Raw genomic sequence first — 22,673 nt, forward strand, 5'->3', positions numbered from 1 at the left:
AGGGACAGAAACTGCCACCCCACGAGCAATGCCTTCCCTAATGACCCTTGCTATAACATACCCCTATGGCTGCCAGTAGGAGTTGTGCCTGAATAAAAGCTACTTTATTAGAAGACTTTGGACCGCTACAAGAGGGGATATGTCCTAGGGGAGTTTGCACGCCTCTGAGCGATGGCTGTGCAGGCTGTGCTGCCTGTAGACACCAGCACTGTGGAGCTCACCTGATGCTTAAAACATAGTCAACAGTCCAGGCTATAAGCCCACACCATTTCATTTTAAAATTAAAGTAATTTTCTGAGTAATAGGAGCACATTCACACTTGGAACTGTAGAGCACTTAGCATCTTTTTTGATTCCAGTGCTAGAGAACAAAAGAAGGGAAAAAACACGCCAGGAAATATTGTTTCTTGGCTGAACTCTTATAGACCAAGTTTTGGTCCAGAGCGGGTTTTTTGCATGACTCAGTGGTAAATTTCTCAACAAGGAGCTTTATGAGATAGAGGTAATACTGTAAAAACCGTTTAACTCTAGCTGGGCTGGAGGCAGTTTTGAAAACTTTTAGCATCTTTTTTTTCTTTCTCACAGCAGTGCTTGTAAATGGATTGAAACCTTCCTCGGGGATTTCTGTAACAAAGTGGGTAAAAATTTAAGTGCTTTGTAATCTCTATGGGAAGACTTAGTATCAGGTAGAGTAGATAATTTGAATTACTTAGAGCAATCATGCTTTTGAAAGCTTTACTTCATTCTTGTGAAAACTAGTTTGTAGAAAAATTACGTTCCGAAATCTACTTTGCATGCTCCCCTAATGAACTTCTGATTTACATGTGGTTTGTAGATATGACTTCTCTCTCCTAATGTAGTTTTATTCCATTTATTCAAGGCAGATTTCTGTTTTAGGGGGAAATATTATGTAGTATGGATAGCCGCTGTGGAGGAATTACTGCAAATATCTCATTTGTAACGCTTTTGTTCTTCCACTCAGGAACCCCACATCTTATGCCTCCATGGAGGAGAGGATATTGTGCTTGACTTATTACCAAGCCTAAAGCATTCTTAAGATTGACTGCAACTAATCACTAAAATATGTCTTCTCATTTTGGGACTGCTGTGACTCTTCAACACGGGAAAACTGGTTCCTACTTTTACCTATTTTACTTCTAATTTTTCTCCCCACAAAGGCTAGGTCCAGACTTGTGTGCTTTCCTCATCAGCATGCCCATTAATGTCATCAGAACTAAGGACATGAGGAGGATGAGACCAGTACCTGACAAATGAAAGCGTGCTGGTACAAGGCTTGAAACCAATAGTGACCAGACTTCAGGCAAAGAATTAGGGAAGCTGCTGAAGTCTCTACACAGGTGTCGACAGCAGTCCCAAGGCGCATATGAAAGTGTCTTACGACCCAGCCTCCTCTCCCCCATCCCTGAGGATGCAGCTTCCACCATGACACATCCCATTTTTGCCTCTCCAGGTAAGGCTGGGATATTGGTATAAGAGTTGGGCAATTTTTATTGTCTTTTGATATATAGTAACTATGCTATTTTTTCCATTCTGATTTTTTTTTTTTTGTCATGACAGTCACTGCAGTCAAATATCTGTGTTACAATCTACTTACATAGTGTTTTCCGATTATTTAGGACTACAGGCTAGAATTAGTAGTTTATTGAAGGACAGCACTAAAGAAAGGGACATCAGATACTGTCCTATGGTTTGGAAAACTGGCCACTAATCTAATGCTGTTACCCAACAAGCCATTCTGAGTTACAGGATGGAATAAAAGCCATCTCAAAAAAATAAATGAAATAAAGTTGTGCTTCAGGGCATAAACAATCTTTGAAAAAGGTTGGGATAGGAATAATATCCCCTTCTGACACATTACTTTATAATTACAGAATGTGGGACTGCTTGCATCTTTCTCTGAGAAGTCTTGTGCTGGCACTTTTAGATACTAGGTAAGTAATTTTTTAAATTTATAGGTCCTTCAACGTCTTTTAGTGGAAATACAGGCTGTCAAGGACATTTTACACAGGTCAATTGCTATGTAGAGACCAAGAACTTCATTTCTTCAATCACTTTTCATGACCACATTAGAGGTAGTCCACATGCCCAGGGACCGATGAGCCACGTGATGAAAACCACAAGACAATTCAGAAAAGGAATCAGATTCTGTCTGACAGTTTTCTGACACCTGTCTTTAAATCAAGGCTGGACTTTTTTTCTTTTTCTTGCAGATGACATGCTTTGATTCAGCTAGAAAATACGAGCTTGAGGAAAGAACTTAAAAGTCTGTGGCAAATCTATAAGGACTGATGTACAACATGATTATAATGTTTCATTCTGGACTGAAAATAAACAATTCTACAAAGTTCCATATTTCTATGAAAATAAAGACATAAATCTACAACCATGTTGGCAAACAATATGCAGACTTCTCCCAGGGAACATCTGCAAAGAAGCCTCACACCTGCAGGAAGGGTGTTCCCAGGGTGATGTCACCTATGTGTATCACAAATTTTCTCCTTTGCTGCTCAGATGAGGGTTTTTAACGATTGCCTCCCATTTACTGCAAAACATTTCATTGCTGAGTAACTCGAGACTTCTTCACACTGTTTGAGTTTGATGGCATGTACCAGTAATGCAGAGGCCTTTCTTTCCTGGGGGAAATTAAGAAAATAATTCATTCTTTCACTCAGTAACTCAACTGAATCCAATTTGAATTCATTCTTTTAGGAAATGTGTTTAGCTAATTCGGTCAAATTAAAATATGAAAGAAAAACATCAATAATGCTGACCACCTTGACATCACAATTCTTTGTTCTTTCATACCGTTCTTCCTCCAGTGAAAATTTTCTTTTGCAGAGGGGGAAACTAGCAGAAAGCCTTAGAAGGATTAAGTCACAGCTGCAATTTCTGCGTATTACTAAATGCTAGCATGTATATATGTACACAAAAAACCCCTCACCTATACACTTCTTATGTTGATTGTGGTTTTTGGTTTCATTTGTGAGCTTTTATTTTGAAGTTCTTTTCCTTACATTGACTTTAGCGTGTATTTGTTAGATGCACAGAAAAAGATGTTATAACAGGACGGGAGTGTCAGCTGCACTCAGTGTCCTTAAGAGACAAAGAACAAATATTACTTGGAAATTTCTGTGGCACGGGGCCTTCTCAGTGGCTGCTGAGCTCATCCCTATTCCTCGCGTGTGGTTGTTAACACAGGGACACATGAGGGAACAGCCCAGAACTGGAGGGGCCAGGACCAAAGTGAATATTGATTCCCTTCTTCCTTGGTGTGACTGGCAGCTTAGAAAACATTGATCACTAGGGCAGTCTTGAGAGAAGGCTGGATGAATTCGTGGAAGAGGAAACCCACTGAGAGCGACTAAATACACTGAATACGAGTCTGGCTCAGGATGCGTCTGGGCCACAAATGGCTGCAAAGTACTTGGAGGAGAGGGGAGATGGTGCTTGGCCTTGCCTCCTTTCAGCATCAACTTTTGGGCGTTGGTGTTAGCTGTTCTTATTTCATGATGCTTTTATTTACTGTTGGAAGGAGGTGAAGACTGGAAGCCGCCCAGGACACTGGCTGAATCCAGCTGAGAGACCCCTCTTTCCCCAGGGCTGGCTGCAGCACAGAGTATTGACCAGCGTTGCAGCTGCCTGGTAAGTGTCTGCTTCATAACCAGAACCAATTTTCCAAAGTGCCTAAATGGCTTGAAACTGCAGGTTCTGTTGGCCAAGCTGAACTGACTTGCACATATTGGGAAACTGCTTCCAGTTAGCTTTCTCTCTTTTTATCCCTCTCCCTGTGTTTGGGCATTTTCAATGATGCAGAAATATACCATTTTTGGTATGTTATATAATATAGAGATAATACATATGTAATATAGAGTAGCTCAGCTTCTCTTTATTTAAGCAGATGAGGAATGAGGAGCTTCAAACTTTTACAGAACTGCACAAATACTTTGAAATATTTTAACTCAAGCCACTCTTGCTGATAGGAAACCTCATATTTCCTTGCTAATTTTCAGAGTTACGTTGTCAGGTGATCCTTTGTCCCTGTATGCATAGCACAGTGGATGGATAAATTGCAGCAAAAGGAATTACATGTTGCATTTAGAGGCAAGTATCAACTTTAAAACATTTATCTGCCTGCCAAAACTTGGCAAAACAAGAGGGTAGGTTCAGCTCAGTACACAGAGTAGTTCCTCACTGCCTGACTCTCCTCCCGGCTGCCGGGAGTGACTGGCATGTCAGGTAGTACATGCTAAGCAACAGCCAAAAAGCACTTCTTTGCTTGTAAAAATGAAACAAACTCTTTATTGAAAAAAGCTATTTTCAGAGGTACTGCAGCTGCAAATAGCTCTGTAGCTGTGCTGCTCAGCCATCACCATGCAGAGCCCAGGGGCCCGGCAGAGGCCAGATTTGAGTAGTGTTGGTCGATATGTGTGTAACAGGGACCTCTGCAATCCCAAAGAGGCACCTCCAGCTGCCTTGTGCCAGAGCATCCTATGGCTGCCTTTCCTCACTTCTTCATTACCCAAGCAACAAACATTAACATGAAACAAGCATTAACAGAATATACCTATGTAATTGTTCACAGCCTGTAATTCAGGAGAGCCCCTGGGACAACCTGTGCTATTTCAACATCCAGTTCTTTCCTGACTGATCAGCAACTCTTGTTTTGTGTTGGTAAATCTTTCAGTTTTGGCTTTGCCCTGCCGGTAGCATCCATTGTGTAGATGGTGTTCTCTCCTGGTTGGGCTGCAGCTGGCCGCCCCCTCATGAGGAAGAGTACTGATTTTTCAAGGCTGTGGTGATCTGGTGTTATGGGTGCTGTACAATGTCAGATAGGAGGTCTCAAATAACAGTTCCCTGTCTGTTCAAGGTCTTCCCAGCATAATCTCCTCGTAACATTCTCCTCTTGGTCTTGAGGGTAGTATCAGCTGCTCAGGTGCTTTCACACGACAAGGTTTGTAATATCTGCCCAGTGCCGTGGGTTATAACAGCAAATGATATGGCTTCTAACAAACATCTCCAGGGTTTCCTCAGACTTTTCAACCTCTGAATAATTTTCATTCATCCTGTGGCCTGTATCTGTCTATACTACTTTAGAAATGACAGTACTGGTGATTTTGGCATTAAGGATTCCTGTGAGGCTGGTGCAGGGTTGGTAAGAGGCTGCCCCAACCCTCCAGGGCCAGGAGTAATACATCCTTGCTGTGTTTGGACTGAAACTGGAGAGCCTTTAGAAGGGTCAGACAGACATGCACATGATCTGGCTTTCCTCTTTGCAGATGTACCCCTAAAATTCACATCAAGCTCTGACTTTTTGTTGCACACTCTTTTATGCAGTGTATCCTGTCCAAGATGACTGTAATCTGTCTTCTGTCTTATTCAGATCCAGCTCTGTCTCCTGCTATTTTAACTCCCCTCCCAGGAATTCCTGTTAGGCAGACTTTTCATTCCATTATTCAGCCTCAAATCACATTTCACCATTGTTTTGCCCCAAATCAGAATTGCACCTTCAGTCCCTTCACACCTATGTCTCCCAGAAACTAGAACGCTGCTCTGAGGTGGTCAGTCTCTGTGAAGTTGGGGTAACGAGCTGCGGTGACTGTACATGTTTCTGTTATTAAAGCAAACAGACCCATACAGTGTTTTGTTTTGTTTTGTTTTGTTTTTTTCCAGGGGTCAAGTATGCTGCCTCCCTGCCAACTTGCTGTTTTCCCTGTCTGACATGGTTTGCTGTGGGCACTCATGCTTGGCCAGAGGATATGCTCTATGGCTCTGCTCAGGCAAGCCTGTCCCCCATGTGTCCAGTGTATGTTGGATGAATGATGTCAGATCTTTGCTGGAACTACTGAGTGGCTATTTAAGAAAACCCCTTGGAGTTAGGACAGGCACGTCCTGCAGGGCTTATCACGGGCAGCAGGTTGTAGCGATTGCCAGACCCTCCCTTCTGGGCTGTAAAGGTTTTGCAGACAGACATCTGCACAGCATGTCCTGCTCGCTGTATTGCCAGAGACATCACTGGGCAGTACCCTCTCCTCACCTAAGAGCTTTGGGGTCCCAGTGACATGTGTTACAGTTGTCTGAGCACTCAGCAGTGACTTCTTTGTGATGCTACCTAATTTCTCCAGGGCTGGATTCGTTTCTCTCAATAATTTCACCTGCAGGCTGGAATCCCACAAGCAACACTGTTTGTAATTAGGGGTACCATAATGTCTCCAAAGATACGCATAGTGTCAGAGATCTTATATCTGAAACATAAGGCTCTATTGCCCCTTATTTTTGTTCTCGGTTTTGAACACAATTACTGTGTCCCTCTACAGTCTTGTTCTGTCCAGGTCAAGTCTTCAAATAATTTTCTCAGTGGTTCAATTGTTCCAAGTATTATTTTGAAAATAATCTCTCTTAGGTCATTTCTTGTCCTCCTTGCTCAGTGAGACAGTAAAAAGTTTTACTTCCATGTTTTCGCAGTGTCTTTCACGGACAACTCCATGTATTGATTGAATTCTTCCCTCTGCTGAATGTGTGTTCACATGGAGACTTAAAACTAGCTTTTTGAGCTCGCAGTGACCCGAGTCCCTTCTGGCAGCTAGCCTGCTCTGTTTCCAGGCTGTCTGTCTTTGCCTGGGCGATGGGGCAGTTCATTAGTGAAGCTGCTGCAGTGACACACGTACCACACTGGCTGATGACATAAGCTTGGTCCTACCTCTTATAAAGGGACAATTTATCTCCAGCTGCAGGTCACCCTCTTGCTGTATGCTTCCTGATGCCATCTCCGAAGGCTTCCCACATAGATCCTGTGCCTGGCCCTCCCTCCTCAGGAACTGAGCACACAGAAATACTTGACTAAAGGAACGCAAAAGCAATTTCTGCTATCCTTTATGGAGCACCACCTCTACTTGTATTAGTAAGAAAGAAGTTCTGTTAGGGCGTAGCAAGCATCCCTTAGGCAGCTGTGGCAAATTGGAAGCATTTAAAGGTGGGCAATGTCCTAATATCATCTGTTGGAAAGGACTTTATGTTCCATATATTTCATGTTATTGCCCTGAAAAACTAAATGAGGAAGCACACTACTAATTGAAGTGCTTATGGAAATTAAATCCATGTTTAAATGAATTTAAAATTTTTAATGCAAAATTCAGCAGCTAGAAATTTTGCACCAACTTCTACTTAATTAAAATTAATAAGGTTTCAAAGAGTTTTAGTTGGGATAGACCAGGAAAGAATTTGGCCTTAAATGTGTAATTAAAATACAATTATGTTGCAAGGAAGTCATTACTGAGGTTGTACCTCAAAAGCATACCTAATGGGCTATCAAGAGAAAAGGTTTATGCATTTGGTACACCAGCTATATAAGATATAAAAGGATGTAGTCACTGAGAGAAAAGATATTAGCAAGATCATTTATGTAGATAGTAACAGTCCTTTCATGGTCAAATCATTCTGGCTATATTCAGCAAGGGATCTGCTTCATCTTAGGTTGGGATGTACAAAGCACCTCTGCAAGGTTTTTTTTCTGAGACATTTAGTTGTTTCTCAGCCCTCTCCCTGGGCTGTGAGAAAGGGAAGCATCTTTCAAGCAATCATGTCAGACATCGCTGGATGAGGGAAACTTTGGCACTGAAAGAGCTCAGCTGCCCAATTTTGGGAACCATTTCTCAAAGGTGTAGTCAAAGTGAAGTGCCTAATCCAACCCCGGTTAAAACCAGGCAGGGAGCTCTCCTCTTGGTCCCTGTACCAGTCTGTGTGAAACCCTGACCATAGCACCCAGAATGATGGTGTTAGAGCTATGCACCTTGCATATGCACCTGCATTTGCAGGTGTTTTGGTTTACTTTATTGCTATGGTAGACCTATAAAAAAGAATTTAAGAACGATGACATTCCACAAGATGCACAAAACAGATGGGCTAGGGAATAAGGTGGCAGTGTGAGCATAAAACTGAAGCCACTTTCTGCTCTTTGGAGCCAGAACAACCCATCATTAATTTGATATACTTTTTTTTGTTGTTGTGGTGGGGTTGTTTTTTTGTTTTAGGCAGGTTTTTTGGTAACGTGAAAGGTTTTGTTTCAAAATCCACTGAAATCAGTGGTGTGGTTCCTGTTGATTGTACTGAATTTGGGCTAGGTTCATGGAAATAAATGCATTATCTTTTAAAAGAAACCATATAGGTAGTCAAAGATTCAAAGTTCACAATCCCATTGGGATCAGCTCTTTTTCAAAGGTTCAGAGTCATGGATTGATTTGAACAATCTGGAACACATGGATGCAACCTTGAATTCAAATCGCATCAAAAGGATTTGCTTGTAAGCTTCTGATTTAACCTCATCTTTTCACATAACTTTCTGAGTTTTTTAACTGTGATTTTTACAAGTACAGTGAGTCCTGCAAAAGAAGTGTGGGAGAGGAAATGTGAGTCTTTCAGCTGCATAGTGTCCCCTTTGATACACTACAAAAACTGGTGTAAGTAGCCTAATGTTTTAATGAACAGAAATATGTTCCTGGCAAAGAAGTGAATTTAGCACTTAGTGAAAGGCACTCTGCTGAACTGGTGACATTCAGTTCATAATCAAACTTTTATTGTTAAAGAGAAATTGCGGTCACACCCTTTGTATTGAAGATTTAGTTCAATGAAATAAAATTCTGTGACAGTAATTTCTCTCTACCCTTAGATTCCCTACAGCAATGCTTGTTAAATGGATAAGAAACACATAGAGCTTGACCTAGCCTCTCTCATGCCACTCATGTCTTCACTGACTAATACTCAACAAGAATGTTTTCAAGCACCTTTTTTCATTTTTAATGCAATATAGAAGATGTGCAATTGTCAGTGTTGTGGTACTTCATCATCTAAAATGGTTCCCACATCAGAGCTCCTGAAGAAGCCTGCAAAGGAGTGTTTCATATACAACATTATCAGCACTTGTCAACAGGTCAGGCCTGAGTGAAGTCAACCTTCTGTGGCTGTAATAGCACAAGCACTTCCTTCCCTTAAAGTGTTTCTTTCTTTCCCCCAGGGTCTTGTAGTAACATACCTGAAAAAGCAGCCTTTATATCTTCCTCAAGCTAATTAAAATACAGATTCAAGCAGATGAGCAATGCAATATTGCTAAAGTGTCCGTTTGTTAACTTGTCAGTCTCTGAAGAATTTCCCAGTTCGGTCGTGACTGAGGTAAGTGGCACCAGAGCACTCAGCCATGGAAACCACAGCTGGAAAAAAGACACCTGTGGCAACCACAAAACTCACAAGGACTGACACGGGGTGACATTAATTAACAGTATCAAATAAATGGAGAAAAAATATGCTCCCAATCAAAAGGTCACTGAAAAGCCACACAAGTTTGCCCTATGGTGAGTTTTGCCTTTTTGTACCCATATGAAACTTTTTTTTTAATGCTTCTAGGGTGGGTGGTAAAGTTTAGCAGATAAAATTAATGGCCTGAAGTATACAGCTGAGACAGGCAAGAGGCATCACTTACATCCACACACTATCAATGTCAACATATTGTGAGTATGACTTGCCTCCTTCAAACCACCACCACTGCTCCCTCCCAGCTGGAGGCACTGGTCGGGCAAGTGCTGTCAAACAGAGCATCGTGATGGCCAAATCCCATCAGGTGCGGACAGAGGCTGAGTGGAAGCCATCCAAACCTTTTCACCTGTATTTTACGCCAAGTGTGGGACAATATAGGTATTCACTGACTGATGCCTATGCCATTCAACTCACAGGATTGTTCAGTTCCTTTTGATTTATATGTTGTATCACATACACAGCTTAAAAACTGTATCTTCTGTCTAGGCTTTTAATTTGCAAGTTATGTTGCAAATGCATGAGGGGTTTATGTCCAAGAATTTCAGGATTTGTCATTAGTTTTACACAGGGACATGGGGTAATGCCTACTTCCTTTTTTCTTTCCTTTCTTTTACTCATTAAAAGCAAAACACAAATCTGTGCATTTTAAAGCAGCTCTCTGAAATTGCCTGGCCATATAATCACAATCTATCGGACCAAAAATTAAATCTAAAATTAGACATAAAAATCACAACATTACCAATCCAGGATTTAAGGCTTACATTGCTGTGAATTTCTAGGAAAATATTTAAGAATCAATTTAAATGCTAATGAACTGGTTTCCCATAAAACTAGATAGTAGTCATACTGAGTTGCTACATCAGAGCCATAGTATTGGTCTTTCCTTCATTGGACTTCACTTGTGACATTATGTACATAAATTTGCCAGTGTTGCTGTCTATCACAGACCTATGCACCACACTACAGCAAAAAGGGACTTCCCTGAAACCCTAAAGAAACAAAGTTCTCAAAAACTGAAGTCACCCATATGTACTTTTGAAATCTGATTGTAGAGCCTGAGATGAACTCGTGGAAACCCTAGGAAGACGTAAAGGCAGGAGTACTTGTCTCTTCCCCTCCTAGTGGCTTGCTATGTTCCCCAGATTTGCCTATGGGTTATATAGTTTGGTCCCCTATAGTTTGGAGACCTCAAAACAGTCCTACTTGGATTCCTCTGCCAGCTTTGTGCAGTCTCTTTGGGTTGCAATTTTTCAGGGACCCCAGCTGAAAGAAGATGGAAGGGGAGGACAAAGACGCAAACCCTTGTTAACCTGGTTGGAATATAACCTGTAAGACAGAGTTCCAGGGAACCAGATACTTTACAAGCCCAGCAGCTGCGCAATATACAATGCCATCTTGTTTATTCTGTATTTCTGCTGAGGTCACACCCGAGAGAGCTGCATCATGGATGTGGCTTCCCCGTGCTAAGTGTCAAGCGCCCAAAGACAGCAGGGAAACATGGTCCCTGCCAGAAGGCACTCCTGCTAGTGAGTAGAGACACCTCAGCTTTCCTTCTGCAGGCAGAGGGAGGTATGGGGCACCATGGCCACCCCCCCTCAATGTATTGGTGAGCTCAACAGCCTTGGATGGGACTGAGGTACAGGGAGGTCTGCCTGCATCACTTCTGAACAATTGGAGGCTCATTTTCATCATGTTGATCATTCATCACATTGATTGTTAGTGGGTTTGGAATTTAAATATTAAAGGACAGCCTCAGAGTAAAACAGTCAGAAACCCTAGTCCTATTTCATTAAGAAAACATCTGGGGGCTTTTTTGCCCTCTCTCCTGAACAAGGTTTGAAAAGACAAGTTATCCTCATAAAATCTTATAAACGCCCACAAGACAATTTTGCTTTGAAGTATCAATGTGACAGGGCAAAAGCAGAACAATTTGATACTAATGATTTCAGTCACCATCCTAATGCCTCATGTTTTAAAGATCATTTTGCAATAAAGACATCATGATTTTACAGTCACATTAGAATAATAAACTGTAGCACTTACGGAGTACTTTTCCTCTAAAACATGAAATAAATTGGAGCAATAAGTGTTTTTCTCATTTTAGAGTTGGAGAAACTGAGGCCCAAGGACATGACCCTCTCACAGCACAGTCTGGGAGAACCTCACCTGCCTCCTGCTTCTGAGGCTGCCCTTTGGGTCATGCTGTCCCTCACCTCCTAGTTCAGACAAGATGACTGATGACAACTCTCTGCAGGAGAGATCAGATGCAGGTTGATGTTCTCGCTCCCTTCCTTGTGACTTCAGGCACTTCACTAAGGCATCTCAGATAGGACTGTTGAAACTCCTATTAGGAAAAAATAAAAGTAGAAAGAAGTGACAAGATCTATTCACAATAGACAAGATGAATACAATTCGCCAGAACACCTGATAATCTCTGGAGGGGAGGTGTGGTGGCTACAAAGCCATCTTTCCCCATCATTTTTGCTGGAACATTGTCTGTACCTTCATTTGCGCAAGAGAAGTAGCAGTGTTGTCCCCAGCCTGGGTGGCTGCAGCTTGCCCTGGTCCAACCAGAGGCTCCATTGCCGGCATTATGGGCACTGACAGGCAGGGACCACACAGACACACAGCTGCTACTGAGCACTTCTTCAATTGCAGGGAGCATGAGGATGTGAGGCTGCCGATATGTCAGGTTTCTAATTAAGATTCATCAGCCTCCAACCTGGCTCGATTCATTATTCATCTGGAAATTTTCTTCCCTAACTTTCTTCTTTTCTTTTGCTGTCACCCGCTAAGCAAAGGTATGCATCTCCCTCCCAGAAGCTCCATCGACATCTCTGCTAATATGCAGCTCTCAGGTTGTGACAGAAGAGAAAGCAATGGTTACAAACCAGGTCCCGGAGCACTCATCAATATTTACAGGCATCTGACACTGACTTATCTTAGGCCATCTACATTTAAACCACAGCAATGCAAATCAGGTGCTATTTGCAATGCGAGTCATAAGGATGGGATGTTCTTAGGTTAGCGACTCCACTAGTAGAAGACTCTTCCTCCTGCAGAAATATTTCCTTTTGGTGCTGACCTGGCACTGTAACATAAGTCAGGAAGTCAGTCAGGAAAGGCAATACAGAAGACAGAGTGGGTTTCCTAGCTCGGAAACAGGTGTATGTTGCTTAAAATCTTGGCAGAGGAGAGAGGAGAGGAAGAACTCTCTGCAGCAGTCATTCACCATCAGAGCCTCTGCTGCTCTCTTTCATGGCAGGTACACAGCAAGGTGTAAGCGGTGAGGTGATTTAAATGATTGATTCTGATAAAATGGCTAAAAAGGGTTCATGTGATTAAATAGGCAGGATTTGAAACGAACATTTCACCCTCCACTCTTCTTCTCCAAAACGCGATCCCATGTGTTGCTTGCTGGGGTAGGGTGGGATGGGGTTTGGAAACAGAAGGAAACCCCCAAAAATGAAGCAGTCCCCAGAGGCTCTCATCATGAGACTTCAGAGGAAAGAAAGCTTGTACCGACAGGGACACAATGCCCAAGATGAGGTTTTGTTGCAGGGTGCATGCTGGGGAGGAAGAGTGAAGCCTGCCTCCCCGCTGCCCCGGGGAAGGACCCATGGCTGTCCTTGCCCTGATGGTTGCGCTCTCTCACGGCAGCAGCCTGACCTGGGGACACTTGCTGAAAAACTTCCAGGAGCATCAGATGGCACATCAGAGAGCAGAAAGAAATTTCAGCCACGGGATTGCTTCTGGTAGCACCACTTGTTGCCAGTTGAAGCTTGTCAGCCTCCCAAACTGACTTTTACACTCTCCCAGGGAAGATTTTTTAAATTATTTTTTTTAACCACAACAATTGTTATGCTAAGCATCATTTTCAGAAATGGCTTAAAAGATATAGATCATCATTTCATCAAGTTCCTTGGATCTGAATCTTCATCTTTAATTGTCTTCACATGATTGAGGAACGCATCCAGGGCTGCTCTGGGAGTAGAGGTTACCCTTGTGAATAAGGAAAAGTATCATGAGTATGGAGATAATTTCACTACATCTTGGATGTGTGAGATGTGGGAGGACAGCCCCCCCCTCTTTTTTGCCTCTTGCTTATGTTGCCGTGTATGAAAAGTTATTTCCAAATGATGAAAGTGTTTGCCAGGAGTAGACAGGTTGTTATGAATGGCATCGCTTTTGAATTCTGTTTATAATTAGTCTCCTTCCCTTCCCTGTGTGCTTTTCCTCCTTCTTTTTTTTTTTTTCTTTTTATTTTTAGGGTCTGTATCTAGTACATTTCTTCCCCTTACGTGAAAGACTTAATAGTCCATTGCTTGATTTCCATGTTAATTAAGCACGTGGCTTCTCTCAATAACTGCCACATCCTCGCTTACTGAATATGTACTTTTGTACCCTTAGCAATGATCTGATAACATTACCAGAGCAAAATAAATAGAACAAGAAGCTGTGGGGATTAGATATCAAGGAGGACACTATAGGGACCATGTTAATTGAGGTGATCAGCAAGATTAAGATAAGTCCTGCTGCTTCCTCGTATTGGCCTTAATGGCACAAGGCAGAGCCCAAAGCACTTTACCTGCTGTACAAATGTGGTTAAGTCGCTTTCTTCCCTAGGGTGTGTAATCTAATCTTCTAGATAAAACACTTAGCAGAGTGAAACCAGCTGGTGTTAAAATCTGTATTTCTAAGATACGGCACCTGTGTAAGGTTTTAAAAACTACTAAAAATAGTGAAGACCAATAAAAGTTGAATTTTGGCATGTATGTGCTTACATACAGAGATAGAAATGTGTGGATGTTTGTGGGGAGTGTGTGAGTTCACAGGCTGGCCTGAGCTAGGTTGCTACTGCTCCAACTTGAAGAGGGAGGTTTCCCCAGGCTTTCTCCAAAGATCTCTCTAAACTGTATTCTCCTGGTTTTCTGATAGAATCCACAGGAGTGGGGGTGCTACAATTAAACATTATCATTTTTAAAACAATTATTCCTTCTTTAAGAATATTGACTTCTTTCCTTTTTCTTTTTTTTTTTTCTTTTTTAAAAAAGGAGTCTTCTTTCTGCAATTAAAATGAAGCAGCAAATGATTTTGCATAAATAGGCTTTGAATAATGGAGCTGTTGTCAAGAAAAAAAATAGGCACTACTCAAACCTTTTTCAAATCAATTCTTGACAGAGTTCTTCAAACGGAGATAAACATTGCTGGTGTAATGATTTGCCACATGACCCTGCACTTGAAGTGCCAAGCAAAGTGAAAAATAACACACTCAAACAAGAAAAAGTGCTGATTTTGATTCCCAAAATAATATTTTTCTAGCTGGAACTATTTCTGCTATGGGCTAACATGCACATACAGGGAGAAAGTTAAGGTTTTCCTTCAGCAATATATGACATTTCCCTCTCAACTAGATAACTGAGAGGCTATTTGGGCTCACAAAAAACACTTCTGCACATCTGGGAGCAATACAGCTCAGAAGCAATTCGGGAGAAAAGATAAGTCTTGCAGTCGAGGCAGAGGATTAAGACGGAGAGTTCAGTTGGACTCTGCTCTGCCTGACCTCCGAGCCAGCCTCTTCCTCCCTCTGAGCCTCCGGCTCTCATGGTGGTTATGTGGATCGGGGGCTCCTCTGTGGCCAGAGACCCTCTTCCATCTCAACCATCACCAAAGCCCGTGTTTTCCATGGATTTATAGACTGACATGAAGAGTTTGGGTAGCAAGCAGGAGGAACTGAAAATAATCACTGATGGGAAGTAAACAGATCTAACTGGCCTACTGAAACCACCTGGAAGACTTGGTACGAAGGCAGTGTTAAAAGCAGTGGATAAAAGCTGTTTGGGCAGCACACAGGCTGTAAGAGTGGCACATTCTCCACCATCTGGGGACAGCAGACATCTTGGAGGCAGCAAATCTCCACTGCCTGGGAACTGCTTCATAAACTGTACCTGCCTGTGAAACCAAACTGGTGTCCTTTAGAGAGGTGAGAGAGACCCAGTCCGGCTTCAGACTGGTGTCCTCCTGTGGCACTGGGCTGTGTGGCAAGGAAAACCGTGCCAAAGCAGAAAGCACAGGCCACCTAGGAACATCTGCCATTGCTGTCCCGACAAGCTGTGTAACTCCAAGTACTGCGTAGCTTGGTACTTAAAGGAACTAGTTTCCCAAACTGAGAGAAGTTACAAGTGAAACTGAGTGTAAAAAAATTATTAGGAGGAAGAACATATTAAATGGCCAAAAAGCCATTACTTCACACTAAAGGAGCTGCATAATATTGGTGAAAAGCCCATTCTCCTTCAGTGGAAGAATGAAGGCAGGAATAATGAATTAAAAAGCAATATGCAACATATGGGAAAAAGGGGGAGGCAATAAAAATCCATATAAATAAGAGTTTATAAAGTGTAGAAAATTGATAAAGGATACTAATGACATCAGAAAAAACATCCATGGCTGGTCAGGCTTTGTTTAAGAAAAAGAGTTTCTTGAAAACTTACAAATAGTAGCAGAAAACCTATCAGTGTCATAGTCTCACGAGCAGCTGAAGACAGCCAATTCATTAATATCAATGAAGAAAAACCCCAAACTGTTCAACAATTATTTCTGCTCTCTATTTGTAATAATGTATTTTCTGACATATTACTAATTAAGAAAAATCTTGAACAACTTGCAGTAGGGTTAACCATTTTTGAAATCTGAAGGTCCACAAAAGGGGCCTCCAAGAGTCAATGCAGGATATTTTTAGCTTGTGTGTGTAAATTTTTAATAAGTCATGAGATAATGGGTAAATCCTCAAAGGTCAATGTCAATATTGTGTAAAAATTCCAGGAAAAATGAAACCACACAGTTAAATATAGTCCAGTTCACTTGATAGCCATCCCAGGCAAAGTAATGGACAAATTGAGAGAAGATATAATTAATAAAGAATTAGAAGGTGGGATTATAATTATTACGGCCTTACAGAGAAGGGGTTTGTGATTTCAGACTTCACCTGACATATGAAGCGTGGTTGATAGAAGGTAACCAGGCAGGACCGATCTGTTTAACACACAAGGCTTGAGCTTGCTGGTTGCCCGAGATCAAGGCATCAAAGGCCAAAGCGCTGCTTCACCTTGGTAGCCAAGAGAGATGCTCTAATTGCCTCCTCCAACTGTCCCCTAGCCCTGTGAGGGGTGGGTTGCCCCCATGGCTGGTGCCACACAGTGATGGGAAACACAAAGGAAGAAACACAAGTGCCACGGACAAAGAGTCTAAAATGTCCCAGAGAGGGTAGGAGGTGGAGGAGCCTGGTGGCTCCTGGTGGCCCAGGTGGTGGGTGCAAGGGGGCTGGGGCTGTCATGAAATGAAGGTGTTGTGGTTTGGGCTGGACTGGCCGCTGAATGAACCGCAGATGCTCTCTTTTACTTCTCTCCCCTTCAGAGAAGGGAGAGGAGAGGTAATGAAAGGAAGAGAGAAAAAAGAAAAAGAAACTAAACTAAATATTGATAATAAAATAATAAAAAGAAAAGATAATAGTGTTAATAAGAAAATAATGAAATACATACAATATATACAAAACAATATCGAGCTCCCAAGATGATGATCCCATCACTGGCAGGCACTGGGTAAGTCTCAGACTGGACTCAGCGACGGATGGGAGCTGAACTCAGGAACTAGATTCAGGAATACACGAATCAAAGGCAGACGAACAGAGAGTCCTCCTTGGATGTTGGCCATTGAAGAAAGAGGCTGAGCCTTTGATCCCTCAGGTTTTATACTGTGCATGATGAAGATGGGATGGAATATCCTGTTGGTCAGTTTTCTGTCACCTGTCCTGTCCATTCCTCCCCACAGGTGTGATCTCTCTGCACTTTTCTGCTTCTGATCTTCCAAGTTGGTGCATCTTGGTTAGCTGATCTTGGTTGTTGCAGCAGTAATTATAAGCAGGAGCCTCTCTGCAGACTGTTCCTCAGTAATCGCTATAAACATCAGACCTTATCTGCTAGAAGCTGACACTGTCTGAAAAATAGGCTGTTAATTTCAGAGAATTGGAAGAGGCTTAACTGAAAAGTAAAATTGTTGAAAAGAAAAATGGTTCTGCTTTACCTCAAACTAGGACAGAAAGAGATCAAGAAGTGGACAGGGAGGTCAGTGTGGCAGAGGCAGGGATGAAAACAAAACCAGCAGGCAGGCAGCAGGACAGGGAGCTTAGGGGCAGAATGAGGAATGTCTGATTTCGGGAAGAGCTGGAAGAGCTGCTGGAAGAGCTGCACCCTGAGCAAGGTCCAAGGCAGGGTCCCATGGAAAAAACAGTGGTTGCACCACGACCCACTGCACTGTCACGTGTGTGCAATTCATGCAAAAGGCAAGGCATCTGACTTTGACCGCTGATTTTTGCAAGCATAGAGGTATTTCAAATGGCTTTTCTGTTTTGACTTGTGGTTCTTTAATACAGCAAAGTCATTCAGATAAATAAATAAGGTGATTACGCAGCAGCCTGCAAAGAAATAAATGGAGCGAGGGCGGGAGACAGGGCAGTGTAGGCTGCTTCAGGAAGTGAGGGGAGCGACTGGGCTGTAGGATGTTCAGTTGGCAAAGAAATAAAGGATGGAAAGGAGAGAAGGAAAGGGGCATACAATACAGACTTCAGAAGCTTCATCAAATGTCCTTAACTAGCTTTCATGAAATGATGAGTGTGTGACTGAACTACCCTCCTAAAGGAGTGCTCCAGCAGATTAGCAAGGTATACAATGAAGGGTCATTTTTCTCTTGGAGCTGTTGAAGCCTTTCCTTTTATTGAAACAGTGAATTGCAGATTTTGCTTATCAAAGGTTCAGGTTCTTTTGGAGCTGCTTGATGATGAGCCATATTCTGCCTTGACTTGCATCCCAGGCATCCCCACCAAGTTCAATGACACCTCATGGAGAGCAAAGCAGGACAGACGTTAGCTTGATGTTTTCAACAGTGTTCAGGCTGCTAATGAAGCATGATCTGATCTGGTACATGTTCAGAAACTGTCGCCAGTGTCTGCAGTGAAATAGACTGTCTTTAATGTGAAGATGCAATTGATTCATCAGTACGTCATGTATACAGGAAAGTAGAACAAGTGTTCGCTTTTGTTTGATTTTCTTCACGTTGAAGAGTCACTCAGATAAAACATGCAAGAAATACTTTAGATATTTTTGGCGATGAAAAGGTTGTCTTTTCCCTGACTCCCGCCTCACCCAAAAGTAATGGAGCTTTCTAGCTTGTTAGATAGCACAGGCAAGTTTTAAGACTCCCAATAGAAAATAAAGAATGGGAATTTTGCTTTTATAAGGCAGAATTGCAGAACTGGAAATGATCCATATTTGGGACATACATGCAAGCTGTTATTCAGATCAAAGTATCTATTTGGAGCTGAATTACTCAACAGCATCTATCTATGCCTCTTCAACACCTGCGGATTAGCAATGTAATCGTGTGGAGGTTGCTATAGCTACATCTCTAGAGCAGGTGGAGTTCCTCATCTCTTGGAGCACCATTATGTTCATTCTTTGCAAATAAACCATGTAAGAGTATATTTAAAATGCCACCCTAGAGGCATCAGCCCCTGTCTCTAGCTGACACTCTGATATCAGATCTGTCCTGTCCTTACCCTATCAGCCCTGATTTCTCCAGAAACGATGTCACTTCCATCTGTGCATCCTGCCTTCCCTGTAAATAGATGTGAATGGGGAACCAGGGCCTTGCCAATCAATACCTACTAAGGTCATAAAGCAAGTGCTTGAATTTAAGCTGAGGAGGACTGCTCAAGTTTATCTTGCAGATATGTAGCCTTGCCTCAGGGTTGATGGCACATAAGACTGTAAGGTGGTGCTAGAAACAGCACATAGCAAAACCACCAACCTTCAGCAACAACACTTTCCAGGACCTGTCCAACTGCTCAGACAGGCAGCGGGAGGGCTGGTTGTGATGGTTTTCAGCTGGTTCTTTGTCCAATTCTATTTTCCAGCAACGGCTCTGCTCACTTTCTTTTTACACCAAATATTTCAGCCTTCTTGTTCGGGCTCCCCTGCTGTTTACTATAGCAAAGGGTTGCACAGATGACCTTTCCTTCTAGCTGTCTGTCTGCAGTGACTGGCATAAGCTGTAACCCCTAACCCTCTGCCAGTCAAGCCCACAAAATGCTAACCTGTGTGAAAACTCAGTAGTGATCTCTGTACAAAAAAAACGTGATAGCCTAAAAGAAGAGCCCTGACAAGGAGGAAAAAAATAGACAAGAAGCTAAGAAGAGAAAGTACCAACGAGTAGATAAAAAACAAATCAGGATGCTTTGAGTTGTCTAATTTTGTCATTTTCCTTGTTTGTCTTTTCTCTAGCTCTGCATCAAGTGCAAGCTTTTCATTCCCCAATGAAGGTAGGTAAGAAGAGATTTCTTACTAAAACTTGTCAACAGCAACATCAACAACAGAGGGTTTTTTCCTTCCCTGGCAAATTTTAATTTCTACACTAGCTGAATTTCAGAAAATGTGCCAAACATAGCAATACTTCAGTAGCTTTTCAATAGAAAGCTCCAGTTTTCCTCAGAAAGCAGATGCTTTTTAAAGGGTATCTAGCAAAAATGCCAAAATCTTTGCCAAGCAGTGGAATGACCAGCTTCATCCTCAACACCACTCTATTTCCAGTTATTCCCTTTCCTTCCAGTTTGCTTTTGTCCCTTAAGTTGTGTCACGGATAAACACGCTTTTTAACTTCTTCCACATTCCTGAAATATGTATGCTCCTCGGAGCCTGCTAACTTCTGTCTGCCCTGAAAAGCCGTGTTGAAAAGATTTATTTCCATAAGTTCAAGCAAATAAAAATATGTGATGTTGCTTTGAGACAAATCTGTCTTCCAGGTCAATTAGTGCATTGCGTGCCATAACTGTATTTTTCTCTTTCTTTCTTCAGACTATTATCCTTCAGGCAGTTTCTTCTATATGTTCTTCAGTGTTCTAGTCCCAAATGAAAATAACGAAGAAGCCACTCATTATGAGAGAGACTGTTTAGTGACTGGTCTTTCCACTTACTTCAGGAACGACTGCTGAAAAAGGTGAGCCAGGCAAAGGCAGCATGGAGGAAATCACGTCAGCCTTGCCTCTCTTTTCTTCTGGTGCAGTTGTGGTCATAGCTGGCAACAAAAATATCTCCAAAAGCAGCAATATACATTCTGGCTTTGAAATGGGTCTGGGTTTAAAGCTTGAAAGTGAAGGCAGCTACAGCACCATATGCTGAGAGGTGGCTCCTCCTATCTAGGTGCCGAATTCGCATCAGCAGCAAGCCATCACACAGTGGGAATTAAGCCTTGGTAAACGCACAGCTCAGGGAAGATGTGCCCAGTTGACATCTATGAAAATGGATTAATTTGTTTTTTCAAGGTTCAAGTCCAGAATTAGGGTTTTTTTTGCTCTTTGAGCTGTTTTTTCTTTAAGGGATGTTATGATATGTAAACTGTTAATTTTGTACTACACCAAATTAAGAGTAACATTTGTTCATGATTTAGCTGCCAGGAACTTGAGTTTGCTTTTTCTGGCTTGCCTGGGGAAGAAAAAAAAAAAGGTGCATACAGATTTGCTAAACACACACATGATGCATGACCAAGGTTTTCAAAAACAACTGTAAGCATGGGAGACTGCAGTTTCCCACCCTGAGACTCCTGCAGTGGGCTTCCTTCCCAGAGATCAAGCCTTCCTTAAGACATCTCCAATAAAGCAAATAAAATTTTAGATATACCCCATATCATTAGACATTTTTGAAGCAAGTAACTTTAGCCATCAAAAATGAAGAATGCAGACTTAATAATTGCCGGTGTGCCCCTATTACCCACGACACCTGCAGAGCTTTTTCTGAAGGGGAAAAAACTCTTGCTAGGAAGTCTCCTGGATGATTCTGTTACACAGAAAATAAAAGAAAGTCAGTCTGTTTGAAGTGATAGCAATCAGTACTTAGGCTGAGGCACAATCTTGTTTCTTACCTAAAAAGAAATGCAAAGGGAAGAGAAAAAATGACAAAACATGGCATCTGCCTTTTTTCTGGGGGGGAAGGCAGGCTGGGGGCTGGAAGCTTATCTCCATCCCGCAGTACAGCTTGCAGGCCCCTAACTGGGCTTGGCCATGGACACAGCCAGTGCAATGCCCGGCCCCAAGGGTCTGGTCAGTGGGAGAGCCCTCCCAGTCCCTTGCTAACGTGGTGCATCCACCACCGGCTGCTGGCAGGAGCCCCGGGCAAGCTGGCCGGCACCTCAGGGGCCAAAGAGCTGCTTTGGGTCACCCGTGATTCATGGCACAGCTTCCTCTCTATTTTCATTGCTATGGAAATCGTTTCTTGAGGCAGCCCTAATTTTCCTTTCATCAATCAATTAGGGTCAGGCTTTGCACTGGGTTGTTTGTTTCCCCAGCACTGCTCTGTTTTATATTATTCTCTCCACGACAAATTAACCATAGCTGGACCTGTCTTGAATTGCTAAGGATGTGCTTATATAAAAAGTGAAGAAAAAAAGGAAAAAAAGACATAGTAAGCATGAGAAGCAGGAGTAAATTGATATTTTGAAGGCGAAGGAGCGGAAATAGCAGGGACCTGTCAGCTGTCCAGGGAAGAGGTTGTCCTCTTATTGCCCATCTGGTCAGGTCACACCATCTCCTAGGGTCAGGCAGGCTAACAGTGTGGTGCAAAATCCCTAGCTCCTGTGTGTATTAGTGGTGACACTCCTTGTTATGCTGAGCTACGGAACCAGCCAGGAGCTTTCTGGAAAATTTCAATAATGAGGCTCTCCCTAATCCCTTCACCACAGACTCAGTCAAGCCAAGACTCCTGTGTTGTACACAGGGACATGTCCTGTCAGGGAATAAGAAAAAAAAAAAAGTTCTTTTTTTTTTTTTCCCTACCGGAATAATCTGGTACCAGGAGCTTTGAAATTCTCACATCATGTGCTCCTTTAGTTCAAACAAACTTATTTTACATTTTCCCTCTGCCTTCCCTCTCCTTCTATGCTTCATTGCTGGAACAGTCTCCCATAACACATTAGCAGATTAAAAATAACCTTCTGCCAGCCTTCATCTACTTTGGCCAATTTAAAACTAGACAAACTATCCAAGGCACTGTGGAGTAGAAGAAGCAACATGTGCATGTGTGTGTACATATGGGCTCTGACCTAAAGGGAATAATTCTAATAGCAAGAGGTTATTGTTATTTCCAAGATGTCTGATTTTGCACCCTCCCTTTTCTGCTGCTTTTTTTTCTCTTCTGCTAAGACAATCAGCCAAAGGTCCAGAAAAGTAATAATTACAGTTATTGTGTGACAAGAACAGTGATTTATGAACAACAGGACGCAAAAAAGCCCCGGCAATGCATTCATCTT

At 42.3% G+C, this 22,673-nt stretch overlaps 1 long non-coding RNA gene across 3 annotated transcripts in view; it reads left to right on the top strand.

Annotated features, from left to right (window-relative positions):
- Positions 1 to 22,673, top strand: part of LOC106886013 — a 100,571-nt gene that overhangs the window by 70,830 nt on the left and 7,068 nt on the right. For all 3 annotated transcript variants that reach the window (XR_001411554.1, XR_001411553.1, XR_001411555.1), the window contains 6 exons: positions 1,178 to 1,470; positions 1,892 to 1,951; positions 3,553 to 3,662; positions 5,691 to 5,823; positions 19,658 to 19,695; positions 20,228 to 20,369. This is a non-coding gene — a long non-coding RNA (uncharacterized LOC106886013). The remainder of the gene's footprint in view (positions 1 to 1,177; positions 1,471 to 1,891; positions 1,952 to 3,552; positions 3,663 to 5,690; positions 5,824 to 19,657; positions 19,696 to 20,227; positions 20,370 to 22,673) is intronic.

Source organism: Calidris pugnax, unplaced genomic scaffold (genome assembly GCF_001431845.1).
Source record: "Calidris pugnax isolate Ruff unplaced genomic scaffold, ASM143184v1 scaffold13, whole genome shotgun sequence".
Lineage (NCBI taxonomy): Eukaryota > Metazoa > Chordata > Aves > Charadriiformes > Scolopacidae > Calidris > Calidris pugnax.